At 41.1% G+C, this 9,325-nt stretch overlaps 1 pseudogene; it reads right to left on the reverse strand.

Moving 5' to 3' along the window:
* The window catches only part of LOC103194303, a 114,186-nt pseudogene that overhangs the window by 88,504 nt on the left and 16,357 nt on the right, over positions 1-9,325 (reverse strand).

Raw genomic sequence — 9,325 nt, forward strand, 5'->3', positions numbered from 1 at the left:
ACTTCTGTATCCTTCCCTTCAAGGCTCAAGGGTCCAAGATTATCTTCTGTGTCTCTGTCAATTGGTTTCCCTTGTCTTTGTTGAAGAGGGTCTGTGCAGTCCTTCTGCCTAGTCCGCCATCTTGCCGGAACTCCCCCGGTTTTGGCCATTTTGAATTAGATAACCATATGATCTACTATGCTGGGAATCACAAATTGAAGAAGAATGGCATGGCATTCATCATCACAAAGAATGTTTGAAGATCTATCCTGAAGTACAACACTGACAGTGACAGAATAATATCCATATGCCTACAAGGAAAGCCAGTTAATACTACTATTATTCAAATTTATGCACCAACCAACAAAGGCAAAGATGAGGAAATTGAAGATATCTACCAAATTCTGCAGTCTGCAATTGACCAAACATGCAATCAAGATGTGTTAATTATCACTGGTGACTGGAACGCAAAAGTTGGAAACAAAGAAGAATCACTGGTAGTTGGAAAATATGGTCTTGGTGATAGAAATGATGCTAGAGACCACATAACAGAATTCTGCAAGACCAACAACTTATTCATAGCAAATACCTTTTATCAACAATAAAAACAGCGGGTATACACGTGGACTTCACCAGAGTACACAGGAATCAAATTGACTACACCTGTGGCAAGAGGCAATGGAGAAGCTCAATATCTTCAACCAAAAGAAGACCAGGAGCCGACAGTGGAATCATCAACTGCTCATATGCAAGTTTAAGCTGAACTGAAGACAGTTAAAACAACTCCACAGAAGCCAAAATATGACCTTGGCTTTATCCCTCCTGAATTTAGAAACCATCTAAAGAATAGATTAGATGCATTCAACACCAATGACTGGAAACCAGAAGAATTGTGGGATGACATCAAGAACATCATTCATGAAGAAAGCAAAAGGTCATAAAAAAGACAGAAAAAGGAGAAAAGACCAAAGTGGATGTCAGAGGAGACTCTGAAACTTGCCCTTGAATGGAGAGTAACAAAAGCAAATGGGAGAATCGACAAGATTAACAGAAAATTTCAAAGAGCAGCTCAAGAAGACAAAGTTAATTATTATAATGAAATGTGCCAAGAGTTGGAGTTAGAAAACCAAAAGGGAAGAACATGTTTGGCATTTCTCAAGCTGAAAGAATTGAGGAAAAAAATTAAGCCTCGAATTGCAATATTGAAAGATTCCATGGGCAATATGTTGAATGATGCAAGAAACATCAAAAGAAGATGGATGGAATACACAGAATCACTATACCAAAAAGAATTGGTAAATGATCATACATTTCAGAAGGTGGCATATGATCAAGAACCAATGGTACTGAAGGAAGAAGTCAAAGCTGTACTGAAGAAATTGGCAAAAAACAAGGCTCCAGGAATTGACAGAATACCCATTGAGATGTTTCAAAAAACGGATGCCCCACTGGAGGCACTCACTCAGCTATGCCAAGAGATTTGGAAGACAGCTACCTGGCCAACTGACTGGAAGAGGTCCATATTTATACCCATTCCAAACAAAGGTGATCCCACAGAATGTGGAAATTACCAAATAATATCATTGATACCACACATAAGTAAAATCTTACTGAAGATAATTGAAAAATAGTTGCAGCAGTATATTGACAGAGAACTTCCAGAAATGAAAACTGGATTCAAAAGGGTACATGGAATGAGGGATATCATAGTTGATGTCAGATGGATCTTGGCTGAAAGAAAAGAATACCAGAAAGATGTTTACTTGCATTTTATTGATTATGCAAAGGCATTCAACTGTGTGGATCATAAAAAATTATGGATAACTTTGAGAAGAATGGGAATACCAGAACACTTAATTGTACTCATGAGGCACCTGTACATAGATCAGCAGTCTGTCATTCAAACACAACAAGGTGATACTGCATGGTTTAAAATCAGAAAGGGAGTGCATCAGAGTTGTATCCTTTCACCATACTTATTCAACTTGTATGCTGAGCAAATAATACAAGAAGCTAGACTACATGAAGAAGAACATGGTGTCAAGATTGGAGGAAGACTCATTAACAACCTGCGATACACAGATGACACAACTTTGCTTGCTGTAAGTGAGGATGACTTAGAGCACTTACTGATGAAGATTAAAGACTATAGTCTACATTATGGATTACACCTCAACATAAAGAAAACAAATATCCTCACAACTAGACCAATAAGCAGTATCACGATAGATGGAGAAAAGATTGAAGTTGTCAAAGACCTCATATTTCTTGGTTCTACGATCAATGCCAATGGAAGCAGCAGTCAAGACATCAAAAGACATATTGCATTGGGCAAATCTGCTGCAAAAGACCTCTTTCAAGCACTGAAGAGCAAAGATATCTCCTTGAAGACTAGGATGTGTCTAATCCAAGCCATGGTATTTTCAATCACCTCATATGCATATGAGAGCTGGACAATGAATAAGGAAGACCAAAGAAGAATTGATACTTTTGAGTTGTGGTGTTGGTGAAGAATGCTGAAAGTACCATGGACTGCTAAAAGAAATAACAAATCTGTCCTGGAAGAGGTGTAGCCAGAATGCTCCTTTGAAGCGAAAATGGCCAGACTTCATCTCACCTACTTTGGTCTTATCAGAAGGGACCATTCTCTGGAGAATATGTCATTCTTGGTAAAGTGGAGGGTCAATGAAAGAGAGAAAGGCCCTCAATAAGATGGATAGACACGGTGGCTACAGCGATAGGCTCAGGTATTCTGTTAGACTGGGTTCTCTAGAGAAACAAAACCGTAAAGCTTATAGAGAGAGAGAAAGAAAAATTTATCTTAGAAAAATGGCTCACACACTTATAGAAGCTGGCAAGTCCAAAGTTCTTGGATCAAACATCAAGCTGGAGGCTTTTCCCAACTCATGCAGCTTCAGGGGCTGAGGAGCTCAAGGTTGGCAGGCAGTATACTGGCTGTTGACTCCAACAAATGACGAATCCAAGATGTCCAGGCTGAATGGTGGATGGCTTGCTCACAGACAGTTGTAGGCAGCACAACAGAATCCCAATCCACAGAAGAATGTCTCTTTTCCCAGGATGTCCATAAATATACTGGAAACAGGCCACACCCCTAAGGAAACTCCCTTTCACCAGATTGGCTGCTCAAAATATATTCATCTGATCCCATCATGGGAATAACCACATCTGTGTAGCTTAAACTACACAGAATTGTGGTCCAGCCAAGTTGACACACAGCTCCAACTATCACAGTCCACCCCTTGTCAACTTGGGAGCTGTACACATCTTCTTAACCACATATAATCTCTAAATAAGGACAATTATAAAGTCATATTTGCACTTAACATGATACGCTAACACACGTACAACTGAAACGCATTAATCTTATTAACATTTCACAGTTCATAACAGAAGGAAACAAAAATATTTGATGCACATATACAATGAACAAATATAACAATCACAGTCCTCGTTTCTGCAGCTCGTCATGCGGCCATAGCTGATATTCAGAACTACCTTCTTCCACCATCCATTCTGTATTTCCCTTACCCTCAGCAAGCACCTCACCTGGTCTTGGTTCTTTGCCCAGTGGGGTGACCCAAACCTTCATTCCTGAAGGGTCTGGGCCATTAGCAGTCATATCAGAATTAGATTGCTGTAATTTTCCATTGACTTTAATCACAGGGCATGGTAGTACTAAGAGATATTCTAAAGAATCTCCTGTATTCCAGACATATTCTTCTTTACCTCCATTATGTAATGTCAACCCAATTTCCCCTTGGTAATCAGGATCTGTCACACCATATAATACAGTAATGCCCTTCTTTGTCTGTTGATCCAGAGGCATGAGGAAGTCAAAATGGCCGGGTGGCATTCTTAATTTTCAGTTCAATACAATCAGTATTGTGTCTCCAGGTAGTGTTCCTCCCTTTGACAATAAGATCTCCAGACCCACAGAGCATAGGGTAGCAGGGATAGGAAGCAAAAATTTTTTGAGTAGGTTACTAGGGGTAATAGTGAGTGGTACCACTCCCATTTCCATCCCTTGGTTCCTGTACCCATGAATCCTGGCCATTGGAGAAACAGAACCATATTTTGGACTCTGGTTTAGAGCATATACAGCCTCCTGGACAACAATGCCCCAACCATTCAAGTTATTGCCACCTAGCTGGTGCTGTAATTGTGTTTTCAGTAGGCCATTCCATTGTTCTATCAAGTCAGCTGCTTCAGGATGATGGGGAACATGGTAAAACCAGTGAATTCCATGAGCATAGGCCCACTGCTGCACTTCATTTGCTGTGAAGTGAATCCCTTGATCTGAAGCAATGCTGAATGGGATACCATGATGGTGGATAAGGCATTCTATAAGCACATGGATGGCAGTTTTGACAGTAGCATTGCATGCAGAAAAGGTGAATCCATATCCAGAATAAGTATCTATTCCAGTAAGAACAAAACGCTGTCCTTTCCATTATGGAAGCAGTCCAATGTAATCAACCTACCACCAGGTGGCTGGCTGATCACCTCAAGGAATGGTTCCATATTGCGGACTCAGTGTTGGTCTCTGCTGCTGGCAGATTGGGCACTCAGCAGTGGCGGTAGCCAAATCAGTCTTGGTAATTGGGAGTCCATGTTGCTGACCCATGCATAACCTCCATCCCTGCCATCATAGCCACTTTGTTCATGAGCCCATTGAGCAATGACAGGAGTAGTTGGGGAAAAAGGATGGTTGGTTTGCACTGAACGTGTCATTCTATCCACCTGATTGTTAAAGTCCTCCTCCACTGAGCTCACTTTTTGGTGGGCATTCACATGAGATACAAACATCTTTACTCCTTTGGCCCATTCAGAGAGATCTATCCACATACTTCTTCCACTATGAACAGTCACTCTCGTAAATGGCCTCAGAAAATCACTACAGGATGGGTTTGGGGACCCACTGTACCCACTGTGAGATGCACCTTTGCTAAGACTCCATCAATAACTTGACCTCCATATGCCCCCACTCTGACTGGTGGGCCACAATGACACTTTGGGTCTCTGGGAATTAGTGTCAATTCAGAGCCAGTGTCCAGTAATCCCCAAAAACTCTGATTATTTCCTTTTCCCCAATGAGCAGTCACTCTCGTAAAAGGCCTCAGATCCCTTTGGGGAAGCCTGGGAGAAAGATTGACATTATAGATTTTTGGCAATGAAGTGGGGTCTTCCTCAAAGGGACCCAGCCTCCCCTTCATTCAAGGGGTTGTGGGTCTATAAACTGACTCAAGTCTGGGAATTGATTGAGAGGTCGTGACTCTGAATTCTGGTGATTCAATCTAGGCTGCTGTTCACATGACCTAGAATTCTTCTGTCTATACAGATCAAGTAAATATTTAGTAGGTTTGCCATGTATTTCACTACTAGGAACACCATGCACAAGTAGCCAATTCCATAATTTCACACAAGTCAGACTACTCTGATTACTGTTCCAACTCTACTATCCATTATGGTAACCACACCCACCTTGCCTTTGTCTAGTGTAAGTAGGACCAACCAACCAGCTTCCTTATATTCCTCATGCTGACAAAATTGCAGAAAAGTATCAAATATGTGATCACCCAGAGCCTCACTTCTCACAAGTACTTGATCTATTGGTGGTGCTATTTTGCATATTAATGTTGCCACCTCACGCCACAGATTAGCAGGGCCCTCTTTACTAACAGAGGCAGGGTCACTAGTGTCTTTACGATTAATCAAATTGGAGAACCAATTTAGGAAGCCCATCCTTATGATTTTGTCTCTCTAGAACCACTCTCGGTACCCAATCTGTTAGACTGGGTTCTCTAGAGAAACAAAACCAGTAAAGCTTATAGAGAGAAAGGAAGAAAAATTTATCTTAGGAAAATGGCTCATATACTTATAGAAGCTGGCAAGTCCAAAGTTCTTGGATCAAACATCAAACTGGATGCTTTTCCCAACTCACGCAGCTTCAGGGGCTGAGGAGCTCAAGGTTGGCAGGCAGTATACTGGCTGTTGACTCCAACAAATGACGAATCCAAGATCTCCAGGCCGAATGGTGGATTATTCACTCAAGGACAGTTGTCTGCAATACAACTGAATCCCAATCCACAGAAGAATGTCTCTTTTCCCAGGATGTCCATAAATATACTGGAAGCAGGCCACACCCCTAGGGAAACTCCCTTTCAATGGATTGGCTGCTCAAAACATATTCATCTGATCCCATCATGAGAATAACCATATCTGTGTGGCTTAAATCACATAGAATAAAGGCTGGTGGTTCAAACCCACCAACCACTCCTCGGAAAGAAGACGGGGCAATCTACTTCCATAGTGATACTGCCTCAGAAACCCAAGGAGGAGTTGCTATGAGTCAGGTCTGACTCTATGGCACATAACAACAACAAGTTGACACACAGCTCCGACTATCACAGGTACAGTAGGGATAGTGAGGCTGGCACAGAACCACACAGTATCTCATTCTGTTGTACACAAAGTTGCTATGAGTCAGAGATGACAGCACATAACAACAAATGATCATGCATTTACCACTTAAGTCGTCAGGAGAATAACTCAACTGAGTATGACATCTTCCACCCTATCCAGAGCTCCAGCAAACACAAACAGAAGGATATGATCCCAACTTTTGAGGTATAACCAAACACCCTAGGGCCAAAGCACAATAGCTATTATCTAATCACTGTATCCTTAGTAGTTTATATGTATATTGAACACACATGTGCTATACACATACTAAACTTTACTTATAATTCTTTAGGTAAATTTCAACCAAAAAAAAAATCAGTCATTTGTGCATATATTCATAATCTAAAAATAATAAGACTGGGCCCAATGAAAATCAGACATTGAACTCTTAAGAAATGTATAAACTCTTTGTCTTCTTTCTAATCCTTTGGTATTCAGTTTCTTTGGAAATGTGTTTGTGAGGACTGATGTTTTAGCTGCAAACAGATGTTTATGATCCTTCATCTTGCAGGCACCATCAAAGAAGGACAGGGAATGACTAGAGTTACTGATGATTTTGATAAGCAGAATTCTGGAGGACATAATGACATGTGAAAATTCATTCAGTCAGTCATTTTCAAAGTATTTCTTGAACATCTATTGTGAGTAGGCCAGAGAAATATAATGTTCAGCAAGACAGACATAGAACCAGCCCTCATAGGCTCACACTCTAGGGATTCTAATTATCAGTGAGGCTGGTACAGACATATCTCATTATATTGCGCTTCACTTTACTGTGTTTCGCAGATACTGAGGGTTTTTTTTTTTTTTTTTACAGTTTGAAAGTTTGTGGCAATCCAGTGCTGAACAAGTCTATTGGCGCCATGTTTCCAACAGCATGTGCTCACTTAGTGTCTCCTCTGTGTCACATTTTGGTAATTCTCATAATATTTCAAACTTTTTCATAATGTTGCACACTTAATAAACTAAGTATAGTGTAAACATAGCTTTTATATGTACTGAGAAACCAAAAAATTTGTGTCACTCACTTTATCACAATATTCATTTTATGGCAGCAGTCTCAAATTGAGCCTGCAACATCTCCAAGATATGCCTGTATATCTCACTGAACAGCAATGATGGCAGAGCACTGCCTGGGATGAAGAATATGGGTCTAGAAATTCTGTATCCTCCTTCCCTGAAGCAGTTACTTGATCCCCTCATACTCACCAGCTGTGAATGGAAGATGCGGCCTTTCCTGGTACTGACCACAGCACATCAATGTATCAGCAAAGTTAACCCCACAGAAATGGACAACTGTGACCTAAGAAGAAAACAGAGCAAAAAGCAGAGCAGGACACACACATACACAGAGATAGGCAGACCATATGCCAAACTATGCACGAAATGTGCCAGTGAAATATTATGAGCCAGAACAAACAATGTCCCTGCCTTCATGAAGCTAAGAGTACAGTAGGGAAGACAGATATTAATCAAATAATGATGAAGATATATGTGTTAAACTACAACTCCAACATAAAGTGTTAAAAATAAAAATATATGATGCTATGAAAGCACATAATGGGGAGATATGACCTTTTGGAGAAATCAAGAGGAACATCCCTGGGAAAGTACCACTTGACTTAAGGATAGCTTGTTGTTGTTGTTGTTGTTGTTGTTGTTTGCCATTGAGTCAGCCCCGACTCATAGCGACCCCTCCTTGGGTTTCCGAGGCAGTATCACTACAGAAGTAGGAATGCCCAACTTTCCTTCCGAGGAGTGGCTGGTGGGTTTGAACCGCCAGCCTTCGGTTAGCAGTCAAGTGCCTTAGGCACTATGCCACCAGAGCTCCTTAAGGATAGCTAAGATTTCACTATTCAGAGATAGTAGGGAAAAGCATTCCAGACTGACGTAATGGCATGTGCAAAGGCCATGAGGTGAGAACAAAAGGAAAACCAGTGAGCCTGGAGCACAAAGAGAAGGGGAGACATGAACCACATCACACAAGAGTTTATAGGACTTATTGAGGATCTTAGTCTTCATACTAGGAACAGTGGGAAGCCATTAAAGGACTTTAAGTAGAAGAATAACATGGTCAGTATTTTGGGCAACAGGAATCCTGAAGCTAGTCCTAAATCACCAGCTTCTATGTTTCTTCATACTGCCAGATCTGGGACAGCAATGCAGCTAGCAGTTTTCTAAACTTTGTAGACCAGTGGTTCTCAAACCGTGAGCCCTTGATCACCAGCAACATTATCACCAGAGAATCTGCTAGAAATACAAATTCTCAGGTCCCATCCCAGACCTACTGATTCAGAAAATCTGGGGATGGAGCCAAGCAATCTGTCTTAACAATCATTTCAGTTTTACAAACTCATTCTGTTATAACAAAGCCCAGGTGATTCTGATCCTTGCTAAAGTTAGAGAACCACTGAAGTAGACCAATTCATCCAAACAGGAGCTGGAATCACAGGAAGAAAAGTGTTAGAGATAAAATTGGTATTATTTATTTGCATGTCTGTGTACACAAATGTCCAAGATTGTACAGAGGTGGCTTGGTGAGAAGATATTTTTATCTGCAAAATTCATCTATTAACAATTTATTAAGAATACTGGATTATTAGTAATAACAAACATTAATCTATGAGCATAGGTACTGAAACAAGGCAGGCTTGTGCTTACTCACTGATCTGCACTGAACACTTTACCTTGTTACCCTCCCGAGAGGGACCGGGTCTCCGGGAGCTAGGTAAGCACGGGCGGGCTTGTGCTTAGTCCCCGGGAGCGAGGTAAGCATGGGCAGGCTTGTGCTTAGTCCCCAGGAGCAAGGTAAGCACGGGCGGGCTTGTGCTTACTCACTGATCTGTACTGAGCACTTTCCCTT

The sequence above is a fragment of the Orycteropus afer genome, unplaced genomic scaffold, assembly GCF_000298275.1.
Source record: "Orycteropus afer afer isolate SDZICR_OR568_19922 unplaced genomic scaffold, OryAfe1.0 scaffold00043, whole genome shotgun sequence".
NCBI classification, from domain to species: domain Eukaryota; kingdom Metazoa; phylum Chordata; class Mammalia; order Tubulidentata; family Orycteropodidae; genus Orycteropus; species Orycteropus afer.